A 19,906-nucleotide genomic window follows, 5' to 3' on the forward strand; every position below is an offset into this window, starting at 1 on the left:
TTTCATTTAACATATATTAAGTAATATTTCCAGCAATTTTTTCTCTATCTCTCCAAGGCATAAGGAATAATCTATATTGTGGACAACTAGTCTGTAGGTTTATTAAAATTACTTTCTAATTTTCAGTGTAGCTCATCTTGTGAGGATCTGTGGAATTCTTGTGTTGCCCAGAGTAGGTTGATTTTTTAGATGATTTGTGGCATCTCATTGAAGTTTGAGGGTGTGCCACAGTTGGCCAACATCCTGACAGCTTCTGATGTAAATAGATGGAGCCAGATCACACGTTTCAGAGTTAGCAGCCTTTGACAAAGTTGCTGTCTATTTTGTTTTCAATTTATATGGAATCTGAGTAATTATATGCCATCAGCTTCTCATCCAAATTTAATCTGCCACTGACTAGGCCTTTACCATTTCACCTACACAGGACAAATTGCGTTTGGGGGAGACGGTGGTGAAGTGGTAATGTCACTAGACTAGTAATCCAGAGATCCAGGTTAATTCTCTGGGGACGCAGGTTCAAATTCCACTGTTGCAGCTGGCAGAATTTAAATTCAATTCACAAATCTGGAATCTGAAGAGCTGGGCACGATTTTATGGAAATGAAACAGAGTCCCGTTTTGGGCGCGTTTAGCCTGGTGTTTCCCAGCGCTTGCAGCACTGAGAACGACCCTGCTATTAAATGGGTCTCTGCTTCATTTCCAAGCCTCGGCAGGAACGCCCTACAGAGGCCGCACTTAGACTCATTTAGACTCACTGGGAACAGATGACACCCCAATGTCTGACCCCCCCCCCACCGTGGCCTCCGGATTCCCCCAATGCCCAAACTTGCCAATTAGGGGTCCGCGAATCCCTGCATGCCACTTCATAAGGCCAGGGCACCCCCAGGCCCAATCGGTGGCATGGGCAAGATGTCACCTGGGCATCCTGTCACTGCCAACCTGGCACCCTGCCCAGAGCCCAACCACACGACCCCCGATTGGACTCCCAAGTGCTGGTACGCCTGGTCTATTGCACTCTGCCCAGAACCTGAGCACATGGCGACCCCCGATTGGACGTCCAAGTGTCAAAACGCCTGATCCGGAACTCCACCCTAGTCTAATATTGACCATGAAACTATTGTCGATTGTTGTATAGACCCGTCTGACTCACTATGTCTTAAAGGGTGGCACGGTAGCACAGTGGTTAGCATTGTTGCTCCACAGCTCCAGGGTCCCAGGTTCAATTCCGGCTTCGGTCACTGTCTGTGCGGAGTCTGCACGTTCTCCTCGTGTCTGTGTGGGTTTCCTCCGGGTGCTCCGGTTTCCTCCCACAGTCCAAAGATGTGCAGGTTAGGTGGATTGATCGTGCAAAATTGCCCTTAAATGTCCAAAAAAAGGTTAGGTGGGGTTACTTGGTTATGGGGATAGGATGGCGGTATGGGCTTGGGTAGGGTGCTCTTTCCAAGAGCCGGTGCAGACTCGATGGGCCGAATGGCCTCCTCCTGCACTGTAAATTCTATGATTAAACCTGCTGTCCTCACCTGGTCTAGCCTACGTGTGACTCGAGACCCACAGTAATGTGGTTGACTCTTAAGTGCCCTTTGAAATGGCCAAGTAAGCTACTCGGTTGTGTCAAATTGCTACAAAGTCTAAAAGGAATGAAATCAGAAGGACCATCCAGCATCAACATTGAACTAGGCACTGGAAATGGCAATGACACACAACTCTGTTGACCCTGCAAAGTGTTCCTTACAAATATCAGGGGGCTTGTGCCAAATCTGGGTGAGCTGTCCTGCAAATTAGCCGTGCAACAGCCTGACATACTCACAGGATAGTACTGAAGGAATCCTAGCTTTGGGAAAATATCCCTGACACCACCATCACCATCCCTAAGACTGCCCTGTAGGTGGGACAGGACATACCCACCAGAGGTGGCGACACAGTGGTATACAGTTGGGAAGGGGTTGTCCTGGGAATCTTCAAAATTGACTCTGGACCCCACAATGTTTCATGACATCAGGTCAAACATGGGCAGCAGACGCATGGAAACACCACCACCTGCAAGTTCCCCTCCAAGTCACAGAGTATCTTGACTTGGAACTATATCAATGTTCCTTCACTGTTGCTGCATCATAGTCCTGGAACCCCCTTTCTAACAGCAGTGTGGGTATACCTCCACCGTACGGACTGCAGCAGCTCAAGACCACCTTCTCAAGGGCAATTAGGGATGGGCAATAAATGCTGGCCCAACTGGTGACACCCACTTTCCATGCATGAATTAAAAAATCATTTTTTTCAGAAAATTGACGTCAACATTCATCTTATTGCCATGTTTTTGAGCAGTCGAGGGCTAGAATTTCTGCATTTGTCAATTTTAGGAAAGGAAGACAAGTTTTTGAATTCCAAACTGAAGGCCAAAAGGTTAATGAACTATTCACATTGCTTTGGCACAGCTGATCATTTTTATCTCTTTAAAATGAATCGGAATTTAAATATATATGAAAAAATGTCACCTCGGGGGTGAGAAAAGTGAGCTATTGAAAGGAAAAATTGTCAAATGCCGTTGTTCTCTGTGAGAAACACCATCTCATATCTCCATATAGGCTTCGGAATAGTTAAGCCACTGTGTTTAAGCTTACAGCTCTATCGTGTTCCTCACGTGCAACAAGAAGCAAAAAAAGCTTCAGATGAAAGCCAGCAGCTGTAAAGGGATAGTTAAAGAAAGCTGCATGAATGAAGGAAGGAGTAATCAAAAGGGGAGGATTTATCGGAGGTTTCTGAGAGCAGTGGGAAGACCAAGGATGCTGGAACACTGGTGGACCATGGTGGCTAAATAAACCATTGGCAATAGTGCAGCCAAGTATTCTACAAGTATATAATACATGAGGGGATGTAAGAGGGGTTGAAGTGAGGTTATGGAGGGTTTTGAAAGCCAGGACAAACATTTCAAAATAACCAGGCTGGAGACTGAGGATCCAGTGCAACTGAAGGATGGAAATGATGGGAATGAGAGAGCTCATGTAGCATCGGCATATGTGACAATATTTCACTTGAACTGAACTTTCTGTAAGGTTGGGAAAGTTGAAACATAAGGTGATGAAGGCTTGGTCAAGCATGTAGATCTCCGAGGCAGAGAGGGTGGATGGATGCGGGCAATACTGTGGCGATGCAATTAAGCCCTTATCAGATCATTAACGTTTCCTGTCACTGGTTTGCAGCTCTGGGAGCATCAGAGACTGTCGGTTGACCTCATTAAAATTAAGGGCTCTTTTCTCTGTTTCCCACTAGTGCCTTTTTTGAGGATGTCTGCCAGGTTCTCCACTTTAAGTTAATTTTTAAAATGATTACAAAATCTCACCTGATTAATCATTGTAGGTGCCTGACACACAGCTCACTGAGCCAACTGCTGACCTGACCTTATGCTCCCTCAGTCTGCTGCTGCCATCACCTACCATTCTTGAAAGCCTCCTGTCCTAGTTTACAAGCTCCTTAGGGGCTTACAAGCTCCTTAGGGGCTGATTTAGCCCAGGGGCTGATTTAGCACAGTGGGCTAAGACAGCTGGCTTGTAATGCAGAACAGCGCCTGAAGGGCAGCACGGTAGCATGGTGGTTAGCACAATTGCTTCACAGCTCCAGGGTCCCAGGTTCGATTCCCGGCTTGGGTCACTGTCTGTGCGGAGTCTGCACGTTCTCCCCGTGTATGCGTGGGTTTACTCCGGATGTTCCGGTTTCCTCCCACAGTCCAAAGATGTGCAGGTTAGGTGGATTGGCCATGCTAAATTGCCCTTAGTGTTCAAAATTGCCCTTAGTGTTTGGTGGGGTTACTGGGTTATGGGGATAGGGTGGAGGTGTGGACCTTGGGTAGGGTGCTCTTTCCAAGAGCCGGTGCAGACTCGATGGGCCGAATGGCCTCCTTCTGCACTGTAAATTCTATGTAACAAGACCAGCAGCGCGGGTTCAATTCCTGTTCCAGCCTCCCCGAACAGGCGCCGGAATATGGCGACTAGGGGCTTTTCACAGTAACTTCATTGAAGCCTACTTGTGACAATAAGCGATTATTATTATCCGCTTGCATTTTCCTACTCTTGTGTTGTTTTGGAGTTGTGCTACTGAACTGCCAATAGATTTAATGATGAACTGACCATTGTTTAGTGGAAGTCCCAGCTGATCAGGGTTGTAACCTTGTAAATTCTAGGCCCGAGGGGCTGGATTTTACACTCTCCCTCTGGTCGGTTTGAAGGTAGAGGGTCACTTACGACCCTCCTCGCCAGCTCCTGACCTGCCTGAAATATCTAGGGGCACGGGAGAGGTTTAGGGTGGCTTGCCCACACTTGGGTCTATTGACGCGCTTAACTAAACAATTAATGGCCACGTAAGGGCCTTGTTGCCCTGCTGCCAGCATTTTACCCATGGAGGTGGGTGTCGGGGATGGTTGGTATTGGAGTAGGCCCACTGCATGTGAGAAGCCCAGCAGTTTAGCTGTGTGAGCTGATGTCGAGCAAGATAGGGGTGAACCTACTTTGCAGGTTTCCTTTTTGAAAAACGTATTTGTGGGATGTGGGCGTCGTTGGTTAGGGCAGCATTTATTGCCCATCCCTAGTTGCCCTTTGAAGGTGGTGCCTTCTTAAACTGCTGCAGTCCTTGAGATGTAGGTACACCCGCTGTGCTGGTAGGGAGGGTGATCCAGGATGATGCCCCATCGACACTGAACCTTTGGGGGTCAGGAGGTGAGTTACTTGCCGTAGGATTCCTAGCCTTTTACCTGCCCTGGTAGCCACAGTATTAATGTGGCTAGTCCAGTTCAGTTTCTGATTCAGTGATGGCAATGCCATTGAATGATAAGGGGCAGTGGTTAGATCCTCTCTTGTAGGTGATGGTCATTGCCTGGCACTTGTGTGGCGCGAATGTAACTTGCCACTTGTCAGCCCAAGCCTGGATATTGTCCAGGTCTTGCTGCATTTGGACATGGACTGCTTCTTTATCTGAGGAATTGCGAATGGTGCTGAACATCATACAGTCAATCGCAAACATCCCCACTTCTGTCCTATGATGAAAAGCAGATCACTGATGAAGCAGCTGAAGATGGTTGGGCCTAGGACACTTTCCTGAGCTCACCAGAGGTACCAGCTCATTACCTCCTTTAACCCCTCCTCAGCCTCTTGAACACAGACCCCTATCTACCTCATAACCCATGAGTGAAATCCTTGACCTAGACTTACTTGGCTGTTTGGCTTGGTGGGACATCCTCCAGTCCCAGCATTGGCCACTGTTCCTGTCTGACACTGCTGGAACAACAGCAACTATCTAAGGCAGGACCTCATACTGAGATGGGGCAGTAAGTTGTTGTGGGGCAGCTGTTGTGATTGTAGGCCGGCTTCCCCTGCCCTACATATTAGCCAAGGGGACAGAGACTGCGGACCTCATCAATCCGGTCCCAGATGTCCATTTCTACCAGGTGCATCTAGCATGTCTGCTGTGCGTTTCCATCTTTAAAATGATATGGATAAAAATTAAGCATATTGATAAATGAATACATTTAAAATAAAGGTTACATTTTCCATAGAATGACACAGTTGAGGCATTCGATCCCATGTGTGTTGGTACAAATCTCTGAATACCATTTAGTAGAAATAGAATTTGACTTATTTCATCTGTAAATTGGTGACATTTGTGTTATGGTCTCTGCGGCATAGATATTGCCGTTGTTGGTCAGTGATCATCAATGAGTGGCATTTTTCAGATAATCAACAGTTGTTACTTACCATATAGAAGACGGACCTCCAAGAGTTCATATCATTTCTGGAAAATCGATGGGAAGAAGAGAATAATGCATGCATTTCGGTTGTGATTGCTGTTGTTTAGAAAAAAGATGTAATATATTTTTCTTAGAATTCTGCATTATTGTATCAAAGTTATGGGTTTTGGTGAGACTGACTAAGTGCTGATTCTAATAGAGATGGTTAGTGTATATAACAGTCTAGACATCTTGGGGGATATGAGCAATACAAGCCGTCAAAAACAAACTACATCCCCTCCATGGAAATAATTTAGTTATGTGATAATGTTTGGCTTACTTATTTGTGTTTAACTTAAGAAATGCTAGTTTTAACCATTGTGGCTTCAGCCAGATGTTGCTGCCCTACTTATTTTAAATAACAGGAACATTCTCAATATAAGTCCCTTCTTAAAGCAATGTTAGTAGTTGCATGATGAATGGGTCAAATTTCAAGGATTTGCAATTCCACCTATTTGTATCACTTGGCTTTCGAGCTCATTTTGAATCTAGTCCTTGTATTCCTGTGGTCAATGGTGTGGTGCCACACTGCTGCCTCACAGTGCCAGGGACCCGAGCTCAATTCCAACCTTGGGTGACTGTCCATGTGGAACTTGCACGTTCTCCTTGTGTCTGCATGGGTTTCCTCTGGGTGCTCCGGTTTATTCCCATAGTCCAAAGATGTTGAGGTTGGATTGATTGGCCATGCTAAATTGTCCCTTTGTGTCCAAAGATGTGCAGGTTCGGTGGGATTACTAGGATAGAGTAGGGGAGTAGGCCTAGGTAGGGTACTTTTTCCAGAGGGTTGGTGCAGACTTGATGGGCTGAATGGCCCCCTTCTGTACTGTAGGAATTTTATGGCTCTATGGTTAGAAAACCTATGCAACATTTTCTTATAGGATTCCGTGCAACCTTTTATTCAAAACAACAGGTTTCACATTTTCTCTCTCATTATTCTATTTCTTAAAGCTATGGAAAAATAATGAATTACTTGATTGACAGAATATTGCAAGGCACTTCAGACAGTCAAAAAACACAGAACACTGCATCTTAATATAAGTTACCTTCAACTTGAGAGGAAAACTTTCAAGATGATCTATGAACTGCCAGTGCAATTCATTTTTCTGATCCACGACAGCAAAACTAATAAAACTGTCAAGCCTGTTGTTTTAGTGTGCACACCCAGTACAGTTTTGTACACTATACTATTGATCATTTAGGTTTCAGCTGACTGAAATTATTAAATCTAAACCTTTAAGTTCAGGAAATGTGTGAGAAACAATGGAACGACAATTCTGGTGGGGAGCCATAATTTACAGTCAACCCAGATCAAATGTGTTTACTGCCTTCTGAGGGCTCCCAGAAATTTGTTCTCCAGTTGCCTCTTCTGTGCACCCCAGTTAATTTGTTCCAGCAGCTTGGGAGTGTTTCTGTGTTTCGCAGAAATTTGCGTGACGTGCTGCCTTGCAGAGGGATTACCATTTGAAAAGTAGCTCCTGGAGTACCTGAGGGGGTATAAGTGGGGACAACATTGGGCTGCATTTTTGCTGTCGAGGCTGCTAGCTTGAGTTTGGAAATACCCAGACTTGGATATAAACCCATTATGTGCAATTTCCTCTGCGGGAGGTGGCGGCAGGATAGAGTCTGGTCCTGGACCTTGGAAGCGGATCAGAGTTGGCCATAGGATGGGTGAGTGCCAAGTGCGGGGGGCTGGCTATATGCCTTCTCATGTACTTTGTGCCCCAGTTGTTTTAAAAAGACTATTAGTCCCTCTAGCCCTCACCGCTTACCCAAATCCCCATGCCAACTTATGCGTTGAGCTATCCCCCATGCTACACCTACCCCCATGCCACCTTAACGTCCCCCCTCCCGCCCCCATATCCTCACCATAGCTACTCACTCGGTATTTGCTATGGAGCGGCCTCAGGAGCCATGTGGAAATTGGGAAAAAGAAAATCAAACTTCCAACAATTTAATAGATCTCTCACTCACTTTGATACAGAAGAAAAACAACTCTATATTATGAAACACATGCAAAGATTTTAAATCCCCTCAAATGGCCAATCTATTATAAAAATGAACAAACTTCTATTCAGTAACCATATCAAAGACAGCTCAATAGGTTCTTGAAAATGCCAAAATGTGAACTTAGCCTCCCTGTTGAGGTAAATGCTTTTGGAGCATTTGAAACTTAGACAACATTCATAATGAGTTCAGCTGCAATAATAGCCCTTAGGAAATGTCAATAATGAACTCTACTAAAGTGAAAGAACAGGGGCGACATTCTCCGATGCCCCGCCGGGTCGGAGAATCGGCGGGGGCCGGCGTGAATCCCGCCCCCGCCATTTGCCGAATTCTCCGGCACCGGAGATTCAGCAGGGGCAGGAATCGCGCCGCTTGGAGGGCCACCCCGCGATTCTCCGGCCCGGATGGGCCGAAGTCCCGCTGCTAGAATGCCTGTCCCGCCGGCGTGGATTAAACCACCTCTCTTACCGGTGGGACATGGCGGTGCGGGCGGGCTCCGGGGTCCTGGCGGGCCGATCTGGCCCCAGGGGGTGCCCCCACGGTGGCCTGGCCCGCGATTGGAGGCCCACGGTCTCCACCATGGCGGAGGCGGAAGAGACTCTCTCCACAGCGCATGCGCGGGGATGCCGTGAGCGGCTGCTAACGCTCCCGTGCATGTGCCGCCCAGCAACGCCATTTCCACGCCAGCTGGCGGGGCACCAAAGGCCTTTTCCACCAGCTGGGCGGGGCGGAAATCAGTCCGGCATGGGCCTAGCCCCTCAAGGTTAGGCTCGGCCCCTCAAGATGTGGAGGATTCCGCACCTTTGGGGCGGCGCGATGCCGGAGTGATTTGCGCCGTTTTTGGCGCCGGTCGGCGGGCATTGTGCCGATACCGGAGAATTTTGCACCCAGATCTTATTTTTTTCCTAAGCTACACCAGATGGCCTGAGAATAAAAATAATTCAGCAGCTGGTGATATCTTTAGTTTAACTGACGGCAGCAGCCCGTTTTAGTTTCAAATTTAAGCACTGGGGATTCAGATCATTACATGTGTACCTTTTCAATAAAGTTTTCTACCCAATAAATGCATGACTCTCACGCGGCAGGGTAAGGTGCTTGGATCAGCAAAAATGGGGTTTCTTTGTAATCAGCACTAATTTCACATGGCCCTGCTGAATAAATTTAGGCTTCCTACTTTTGTGATTTGCACCTCACCACCCCCACCCCCCACCCCCTTCCCCATGCTGGCAATAATGAGATCTGCCAGAATTGGGGTTGGGATATCTGCATGCGTGTTCAACTTGACATTTTTAAAAGCCTCGAATTTGCATGACTGTGTGAAAATGTGGCTCATTGAGCTCGATTCAACTAAATGGGAACAAAATCCCATTGTGAGTGCATTTAGTCGTGTGTCTCCTTGCATTCCGTGCCAAGAAACAAATAGCTCTAGAATGCGACTTGTTGTATAAGGGGCCTCAGCAGGGACTGGGCAGCCAAAGCCACGTTTTGTACAGCGGAGCTCCCCAGTGCAGCGAGAGATCGGGACGTCATTTTTAAATGGCATCTCAATCTCCGAGACCCCCAAAATGGTACCCTGAACCCCACCCCCCACCCGAACACACTATGGGAAGATCCCCGGACCCCCCAACACCCACACAAGGCACTCCTGGCCCTGTTGCACATGTGCAAAAAATGCCACCTTGGGACATTGGCAGTGCCAGCCTGGCATTTCTCATGCCACCTGAGCTGTGCCATTCTGGCTGGCACCCAGGTGGCACAGTGCCAGGGTACCACACTGCCCAAAGGGCATGTAGCTGGGGCTTCCGATTCCCTGGGAGACCCCCACAGTGCCGTTCTGTCTGGTCCCTGTTTGTGGGGACCAGTGCTGAATGACGCTCGCTCGAGGTCTTCACAACGAGGAGGATGAGTCCCAAAGCCTGAGATACCTTGGGAACCCGCACATTAAAGTGAGACGAGCTGTCTCGCTCTAATATACAGATTTGCCAAAAAGTGATCCTGCCCACAATGGGTGGGATTCACATCGTAACGTCGCGTCAGATCGCGTTAGATCTCGTGAGGCGTTGTGAGCCAGGGTCTCCTGGTTTTTGTCGGCCATGTTCTGCCGCGGCAAGCTGTGTTTTGGGTGCAGCATGGCAATTGGATCGTGCTCAATAGGCTGGATTCTCCGGTCGCCTACGGCGAAATCACGTTCGGCGATCGACCGGAGAATCACAGTTCCTGACCAAATTGGGGGTGGCGCTGCTTTCGCGATGCTCCGCCCCCTCCAAAGTGACGTATCGACGGGCTCAGGACATTGCCTGAGGCCCCCCCCCCAAATGCTCCGTCCCCGACCGGCCGTGTTCCCGATGGCGTCGGTCGCGTGTGGTCTCATCCGTCGTGAACTTGGCGTGGCGGCCGCGGATTCAGTCCAGCGCCACCACAGTCAGGGGAGGGCCGATCCGCGGGCAGGGGGGGCATTATCAGGGGCTCTGGGTGCTGTGGGGGAGTGGTCTGGCGCGTGCGAGTCAGCCAGAGTGGGGGGAATATTTTGCGGCACCTTGTACCTCAACGCGGTCGCTGCAGGCTGCTGCCGTGCACGTGCACGGCCACGGACCCGGCAATTCTCCGGGCCGGATTGGCAGCTAGATCCAGGTGCTAGCTCCTAGCCAAACGGAGGATTGGTGGCTGTTTTACGCCCTTTATTCTGTCATTAAATGCCACCGTTCCCACACCGGCGTGGGGACATAGCGTCAAAATCGGAGAATCCAGCCCATTGTCTTTGGCCAGATTCTTGGGCTCCACCTCTTGGGCCATCTGGGTCAGTGTTGCTGTACCATTGGTGCCTGCCTCAAGTATTTAAATAACCTCATTCCCAAGGATTTTGTGTGGGAGCTTCAGTGACTGAAGGCGACAGCTTGACTTTCTTTTCTACTATCCTAACATCGTAGAATTTTGCCTTTCAAAGTTAACCTCAGCATCAAATGTAACCCCTTTACCCCCAAGTGTAAAAAGCCTCTGCCCGCATACAGATTGCTTGTTTTGCTACAAATCTCATTAACATCAACACAAATAAACTTGCACTGGCATTAAAGATTAGTAAAGGTCAGTTGCTACATTTTAACCTTTATAAAATATTCAACATGATCGGACTTGTTATTTTTCTTGATATTCAACAGCGATTTAACCGGAAAAAAAAATCCATGTCCGGTTTTGGGCGCGTTTAGCGATGTATTTCTCGGTGGCTGCAGTGCGGAGAAACATTTCTCTATTGAACATTTTGCCTTTTTCTTGGCCTCGGAGTCTCTCTCCACCAAGGCCGCACTTAGAGTCAGTTCCTGCTGGTTGGTGGGCTCAAGCTCCCCATCAACATCGGGGAGCTTCAGTCACCCTCCAACAACAGGGAGGCCAAAGGGAACATCCCTTTACACCTCCTCCACCAGGTAAGGTCCCTCAGACTCAATCCCCGGCAGTGCAAACCTGGGAACCCTGACACTGGCCGTGTCCCTGCCAACCTGGATGCGCTACGTGGGCACCCTGGCAGTACCACGCTGGCACTTCCAAGGTGCTTGTGTGGCAAAGGGAATGCCGGGGTGCTACCCTGCCCTGTCACTGAACACGGGGTCTCAAATGACCTGGGAAACCCCACCAGGTACCATGACGACTGCTCTATCTTTGTGGGAACTAGAACCCAACGATGCCCTGCTGAGGGCTCCAGGAGTGGCCATTAGGTCCCGGGTGCTGGGCCATCGTTGGGCGGCATCTGTGGAGGGTGTTCCTTGAGGCAGGGGGTTCCCCTGGGAATGTTCCCCTATTACAGGGGTCCGTGGGGGGGGGGTTCCCTTATTAAAAAGGTCCCTGGGGGGTTCGCATATTACAGGGGTCCATGGCGGATCTCCTATGACAGGGGGCCCGGTGGGAGGGTTCTCCTATGACAGGGGTCCCGGGGGGGGGGGGTTCTTCTATTACAGGGGTCCCGGGGGGGGGGGGCGGTTCTCCTATTACAGGGGTCCCGGAGGGGGATGGTTCCCTTATTACAGGGGTCTTGGGGGGGGGGGGGTTCTCCTATTACAGGGGCCCTGGGGGGGGGTTCTCCTATTACAGGGGTCCTGGGGGGGTTCCCCTATTACAGGGGTCCTGGGGGGGGGGTTCTCCTATTACAGGGGTCCTGGGGGTGGGGGGGGTTCTCCTATTACAGGGGTCCTGGGGGTGGGGGGGTTCTCCTATTACAGGGGTCCTGGGGGTGGGGGGGTTCTCCTATAACAGGGATCCGGTGGGGGGGTTTCTCCTATTACAGGGGTCCGGGGGGGGTTCTCCTATTACAGGGGTCCGGGGGGCGGGTGGGTTTTTTTCCTATTACAAGGGTCCGGGGGGGGGGGGGGGTGTCACCTATTACAGGGGTCCTGGGGGAGGGGGGGGGTTCTCCTATTGCAGGGGTCCGGGGGGGGGGGGGTTCTCCTATTGCAGGGTTCCTGGAGGGGGGGTCTCCTATTACAGGAGTCCTGGGGGGAGGAGAGTTCTCCTATTACAGGGGTCCTGGGGGGAGGAGAGTTCTCCTATTACAGGGGTCCTGGGGGGGGGGGGGGGGGAGGGTTCTCCTATTACAGGGGTCCTGGGCATAGGTTCCCCAATTACAGGGGTCCCTGGGGGTGGGGGGGTTCTCCTATTACAGGGATCCGGTGGGGGGGTTTCTCCTATTACAGGGGTCCGGGGGGGGGTTCTCCTATTACAGGGGTCCGGGGGGCGGGTGGGGTTTTTTCCTATTACAAGGGTCCGGGGGGGGGGGGGGTCACCTATTACAGGGGTCCTGGGGGGGGGGGGGGTTCTCCTATTGCAGGGGTCTGGGGGGGAGTTCTCCTATTGCAGGGGTCCTGGGGGGGGGGGGTTCTCCTATTGCAGGGGTCCTGGAGGGGGGGGTCTCCTATTGCAGGGGTCCTGGAGGGGGGGTCTCCTATTACAGGGGTCCTGGGGGGAGGAGAGTTCTCCTATTACAGGGGTCCTGGGGGGAGGAGAGTTCTCCTATTACAGGGGTCCTGGGGGGGGAGGAGGGTTCTCCTATTACAGGGGTCCTGGGCATAGGTTCCCCAATTACAGGGGTCCCTGGGGGTGTAGGTTCTCCAATTACAGGGGTCCATGGGGATAGGTTCACCAATTACAGGGGTCTTGGGGGAGGTAGGTTCTCCAATTACAGGGGTCCCTTGGGGGTGGGGGGGATAGTTCTTCAATTACAGGGGTCCCTTGGGGGTGGGGGGATAGTTCTCCAATTACAGGGTCCCTTGGGGGTGGGGGGGATAGTTCTCCAATTACAGGGGTCCCGTGGGGGGGGGGGGGGGGGTAGGAGGTTGGGTCACCCCCGTACTTGGGGGCACCCAGGTTCTCCAGGTGTGGGGGACTGCTGTGCAGTGGGGGGGCCGAATTGAGTGAGGGTTGCTGGCAACGGGACTCGCTATCGGACTGACCAATCCAAGATGGCGGCCGATAGTCGGATTGCCTGAGAATCCCTCATATTCCACGGCATGCATAGATTTGCATGGCATGGAACATTGAATTGCATCCTGCTTTATGACTGCAAGGGGATCGTAAAGCTGGTGCAATTCATCTCCTGCGGGAGAATCTTGGGCAGGTTTCTCCATCCCACCGCACTAGATTTCTGGTGCGGCTCGCTGTCGGGACTCTGTTTCGCTGGCAGGTCAAAGGCGTTTCCAATTGTGGGGCAGTCCCACGCTATCAGGAAATTCCCGGGCTGCCGGCAAAACGGAGAATCCCGATGGCGGAGAAGTCAGCCTATAGTGTTCCAAACGGAGAATCCAACCCATAGCATTTTCAGGGATCTTGACAATAATCTTTATCAGTGTCACAAGTTGGCATACACTTACACTGCAATGAAGTTACTGTGAAAATCCCTTAGTCGCCACACTCCGGCGCTTGTTCAGATACACAGCGAGAATTCAAAATGACCAATCCGCCTCACAAGCACGCCCGGAGGAAACCAACGCAGACACTGGGAGAATGTGCAGACTCCGCACAGACAGTGACCCAAGCCAGGAATCGAACCTGTGTCCCTGGCAGTGTGAAGTATCAGTACTAACCACTGTGCATCCCAAGGTGGATGCTGAGAGATTGGTTCCCCTTGTCGGGGAGTCTAGGACCAGAGGGCATAATCTCAAAGTAAGAGGTCACCCATTTAAATCAAAGATGAGGAGGGATTTCTTCTGAGGGTAGTGAATCCGAGGGATAAGGTTGGAAAGCGGAGATGAGGATTATCATGTCAGATCAGTCATGCTCTCATTGGATGGCAGAGCAGACCTGATGGGCCGAATGGTCCACCTCTGCTCTGACATCTTGTGATCTTATGGTGATTCAGGTGTTACGATTCCCACGGAGTTCAAAAACCTTCCAGTTGATAGCTGAAGGGCTAACTGGGGACCCTGGGGTGTCCTCCTATTACAGGGGCCCCTGGGAGTTTCCTTGTTTTAAAAATTCCACTGTGCCATAAGACTAAAGGTACTATTGACTAACCAGCACAGAACAGAACTTTCCCCTTTTTACTTTTCGCACAATTAAAAGCACAGACCACAGGTATAGTTTACACTTTCATTTGAGTAGACATTCAATTGTTATGGAATTAGTCTAATTAACCTGGGGACTAGCTTAATGGTAAAAACTGGGCGGCATGGACTGGTTGAGCCGAAGGGCCTGTTTCCATGCTGTAAACGTCTTTGATTCTATAATCCATCACTACCTCGGGCTTACTTCTGTTTTTTTCCTTTCTCAGCCTCAGTATTTGTAATTTTAAGAACTCTCTTTAACAGTGAGGTTTTCTCAGGGAAGATTCTTCCTCTAAGCTTCCTCTAATGCAAGCTTGATGAACCTTCCAGCCTAATTTTTACTCCATGAATTTGGTCTTTTCATATTCGAGCATAATCTTCCACCTTTATTCCTGTGTGGTGCAGCACAGCATGTTGGCGCTTTCCTGTTTTTGGATCCTGGGATACTGACTTTGTCTGTGAGTTTTCAACGCCCACATACATGTCAACATGAATCGCATGGGTCTTGTATCCAGGTAGATAAGAGATTTAATCAATTGAAGATTGTGCAGGACTGACCTGCCACAATGTCTATTCCCTGACTACTTTCTTTATTGCTCGCCCTGGACGTTGTCTGAGGCCTAATCAAACTGTTCACAAATAGGTGTCCTAGTTGACCTTAAGTTGAGGTTCTGACCCTATCACCAAGACCTCTGTTACATTGCCTATCTCTGCTCCTATCACAGCTCTGTCTTTGTTAACTCGCCTGACCAGCCTCTCCATGAATTTGATCTTATCATAGACTTCCTACATCCTAGCTCAAGCCAAATCCCACTCATGCACCATCTGTATGTTTATTGACCAATTTTCTCAGAGTCCAGCAATGCTTGAGAATTTAAAAAAGCTCTCCATGACCTTGCCCCTTCCTATCTATTATAACCTCTTACATTTCTACAGCCACCTGAGGCCTTTGAACTCATTCGGTTTTGGCCTCTTGCTTATCCTTGGTTTTCTTTGCTCTACCATTGGTACCATGCCATCAGATATCTAGGCCTTAACCTCTGGGATTTCCTCCATAAACCTTTCCACTTCTCTACTTCTTTTCCCTTTCTAAAACTTAGATCTATTGCCAAACCTCTGATCATCTGTTCCAGTATTTCTCCCATGTGGTTCAGTGGCAAATTTTGTTTGATAATCACTCCTATGGATGGCCTTGGCACATTTTACTACACCAAGAACTTGGAAAAAATGTAAATTTTAGTTGATGGAGCTTGGAAGTCTGGTGAGCAGGACTTTGGTGAAGTTAAATCTGGAGGTGTTGAAAGCAGTGTTGAAGATCTTGGATGGAGATGAGCAAAGTTGTACAGTTGTGCTGGTTCATTCAGGAGGAGGATTAGTATCACATAGATGTGAAATAGGTTGAGCAAGGAGGCACAGGTGGTTCACTTAGGTAAACATGGAGCATCAACGGAAGGGCAGTGCCCGCAATTGCAGCCTTAGGATGTCCTCATCACTTTCATTAGGATTGTCTCATTGTCCTGTGGCAATGAAGCATTTTAAAAAAGAGGTTAGAAATGAGATGACATTGTGTAATGGTGCCAAAAGGTTGCATGGGGGTATCAAGAGGTTGATTATATTTTTCTTTCAAATTTAAATAATGATTTGTGCACATGGAGGTTTTTGTCTAATGGATCTGCAGTTTACCGGCCAGGAAATCTCCTCAGCAAAACCTGGGCAAGATTCTTCCTGTTGCCGATTCGATGGGAACGGAGTTAGTGGTAGCCAAAATGACTGAGCAGTGTGGCTGGAAACAGAGTTTACTGAGGGCAGTGGGGAGCGTGGGCCCCCGACAGTTCCTCCTATTAACGAGCTCATTAAAATGTAATTAGGATGGGCTCATTGAGAGCTTATCTCTGGGAAGTGTGGCTGTCAGTATTCAGAAGCGGTTGGGTTGCAGACCAGTTGCATAGAGGTGACAACTCCAAAATGGAAGCAGGAAGAAATTTAAAGGTTAAATACAATAGTTTTGCTTCCTTTACAGTTTTCAGAAGTTATGGGTACAGTAGCATGATCGGTATCTGTATTCATTAAATGACAGTTCTGTGAATGGTAGTTACCCTTAAAACAATTTATTTTACTTGACATTGTCGGATGTGTTATAGGAATTACTAGCTGTGGGTGTAGCGAGGAGAACATTAAAACAGATTTTTGCAGTTAGTTATTCAGAATTCTTCAAAAGCTGTCAAGTAAAAGATTAACATTGTAAAAGTAGATATAGGTACCTCACACAATTGACCCAATGACTGCTATTTGCAAAAGGCCTCCCAAACTGGCTTTTTGGAGTTTGGAGCACAGATCTGCATAATTATTATTTTGTTGATGTTTGATGCCTTAGTCTTTCAACCTGCCCTCTTCGGAGTCAGCTTGCCATCATTCCCACCTTGGGTCTGCTGATGCTGGTGACAAACCCATCTCCAGGTCACTTAAAGCCTCAGCCTGGGAAAATCCCACTTTCAAACACGCTGGCAGCAGAAACGGGATCAGAACACAGGATCCACCCTGCCTCCCAATACCTGTCTCCATCCCAATGTTTCTCAGCTGTGAGACAAGTATTCATGGAATCATAGAACAGAATCCCTGCAGTGCAGAAGGAGGCCATTTGGCCCATCGAGTCTGCATCATGGTCTCAAGTGATAAGTACCAAAGAGCAAAAATTGTTTCAAAGTTAGATCGACAATTTTCTCATTCCGCTTGTCAAAGGTTAAACATTTTGCTGAAAAATGGAGGTGCGGTTGACGAGTATATGAGGCTGCTAGAAGAGACTAGCAAAAAGTATAATATCTAATAGGTATGGGAAGAGTTGGGGCTGGATTCTCCGATTGTGGGACTGTGTCCCCACGCCGCCGTGGGAACGGTGGCGCTTTACGCCAGAATAAATGGCGTAAAACGGCCACTGATTCCCCGTTTTGCTGGGAGCTAGCATGCCGGCAGTGAAGAGCACTTGGCTCTAGCTGCCAATACGCCCCGGAGAATTGCCGGATCTTTGGCCGCGCATGCGCACAGCGGCCTGCAGTGGCCGCGCCGTGCTACATGGCAGAGGCCGCCCGCGGACTCGGCGGTGTGAAATAGTGCCCCCCTCTTTGGCCCGCTCACGTGCCCTGGACCACCCCCCCCCATAGTGCCCCCAACCCAGAATAATGTCCTCCCCCGGCTCTCCCCCGACTGTAGCGGCGCTGAACTGAGTCCACAGCCGCCACGCCGAGTTCCCAATGGATGAGACCACACTGAACCGACGCTGTCACAGAGGGTGGTCCTCAGGCAATGTCCTGAGGTCGTTGATATGTACGCCGCTTTGGAGGGTGTGGAGCATCGCAAAAGCGGTGCCGCCCCCGATTTGTTCGAACGCGATTTCGGCGTCGCCGACCGGAGAATCCCGTCCAGTGTATATTGCAAGCTTTCCATTGGCATGTGACTTTAATGAGATAGTTGGCATGAATCCAAAGGACTGGGACAAAGACAGAAATATGATCATCCTACAGATTACACAGTTCTGACTCGTGATCGTAGAATTTACAGTGCAGAAGGAGGCCATTCGGCCCATCGAGTCTGCACCGGCTCTTTGAAAGAGCACCCTACCCAAGCCCACACCTCCACCCTATCCCCATAACCCAATAACCCCACCAAACACTAAGGGCAATTTTGAACACTAAGGGCAATTTAGCATGGCTAATCCACCTAACCTGCACATCTTTGGACTGTGGGAGGAAACCGGAGCACCCGGAGGAAACCCACGCACACATGGGGAGAACGTGCAGACTCCGCACTGACAGTGAACCAAGCCAGGAATTGAACCTGGGACCTTGGAGCTGTGAAGCAATTGTGCTAACCACCATGCTACCATGCTGTGATGTGTCTGATATTCCTCCAGTAGTGTATTTTTAATATGGAATCCCTACAGTGCCGGAGGAGACCATTCGGCCCATCGATTTTGCACCAATCCTTTAAATAGCACCCTACATAGGTCCACTCCCCCAGTATATCCCCAGAACCCCACCTAACCTGCTCATCCTTTGAGACTAAGGGGCAATTGTAGCACGGCCAATCCACCTAACCTTCACATCTTTGAATAGTGGGAGGATACTGGGGCACCCGGAGGAAACCCACGCAGACATGGGGAGAACGTGCGAACACCACACTATAATCCGAGGCCAGAATTGTACCTGGCTCCCTGGCGCTGTGAGGCCGCAGCGCTAACCACTGTGCTAATATAAATTTGCCTGAAAATACTGAGACACTTGAGCCATATGCCTTATATGATACAGTAAGAAGTCTTACAATATCAGGTTAAAGTCCAACAGGTTTGTTTTGAATCACTGGTTTTCAGAGTGCAGCTCCTTCCTTGGGTGAATGATATGATGGCGTGCAGTATCGTTTTGACTGTCCTGAGAAGTAAAAATATTGTGGGATGACTATTTATTGTATAAATCAAGGCGGTAATGGGCTGTCTTCCTCTGCAAGCCTGATGATGTCACTATGAAGTTGATCAGTTTCGTGGTTTGAATTTGCATTGTGAGCTGATGATACTGATGGGAACCTTGGTGATTGAAGGGTAGTGAATGTTGTGGGATGGGAATAATTGAGGGCACTGTAATTGTGATAGCTCCTCCACCAGCAGGAGGGGCCCATTGTTTCATTTAGATGCCGTTATCTGGGTGAGAAGTGAGGGCATGGTGGAAGAGGCCATGGGCAGGAAGGTTGTTATGGGATCCGGAGGAGCATTCACAGCGAAAACTGTTGCTTTGTTTTGTTTTGGGGCAGCCTGCAGGACTGCTGGTTTGGCTATTTAGTAGTCCTTCTGCTTGGTGGCAAAGACCAAAGTCACATCCTGGTTCTAAACACATCTTTTAATAAAACTCCTGCTTGCTTTGGGCAGGCCCACTCTCCACCTAACTCAAGGCACACTCAAAGATGACATCAGGCCTGCCTGGGGCATTAAACCGACTAGGTGTTTGTTTTAAGTTGACCTATTTCTGTTCTAGGCATGAAAAACCGAGCAATCGCAGCTGAACCTTTCCTCCAATGAAACGCAGTATCTTGAATATTGTTTATAGCATTTTCATTAAAACAGAACACTGACAATGACATATTAAGTATTTTCACATATTTGTGTGGCTATTGTAAATTGGTCAGTGCTAGAATTCTTCAGGGATGATATATTGGAAAATGAAATTTATTTTGAAAGTGTTTAAGGCAATGGAGCTGCGTAATACTTTGCAAAATTTAGGAAATGTGTAGTTACAAAATTATAAAGAATCTTGTTGATTTTCAGAAGCTAGATGAAATCAGCCATTGTATTAACAAGGCATATTTATGAAGCTTGAAATTGAGTTGTTACAGATTAACATGGTTTTAGACACAGGCTAAGCCTGAGGCTTTCAGTTACCATGTACACAACTGTGGATTTAGTCAGAATGATCAATGCTTTCATTCCTTTCACACCTGCACCCTTTTCCACTAAGTCTTCATGCTGAATGACTGTGATGTCCCTAAAGTATAGGCTCCCTTCCTGTGGTAACAGGGGATGATTTACGACTACTGCAATTTTTCTGTTGGTACTATTAGCACAA

General features: G+C 48.8%; 1 protein-coding gene across 8 annotated transcripts in view; it reads left to right on the top strand.

Moving 5' to 3' along the window:
• Nucleotides 1–19,906, top strand: part of LOC140388492 (nck-associated protein 5-like) — a 1,019,364-nt gene that overhangs the window by 363,824 nt on the left and 635,634 nt on the right. The gene's annotated exons all lie outside the window — the stretch shown is intronic.

Source organism: Scyliorhinus torazame, chromosome 2 (assembly GCF_047496885.1).
Source record: "Scyliorhinus torazame isolate Kashiwa2021f chromosome 2, sScyTor2.1, whole genome shotgun sequence".
Classification (NCBI taxonomy): Eukaryota; Metazoa; Chordata; class Chondrichthyes; order Carcharhiniformes; family Scyliorhinidae; genus Scyliorhinus; species Scyliorhinus torazame.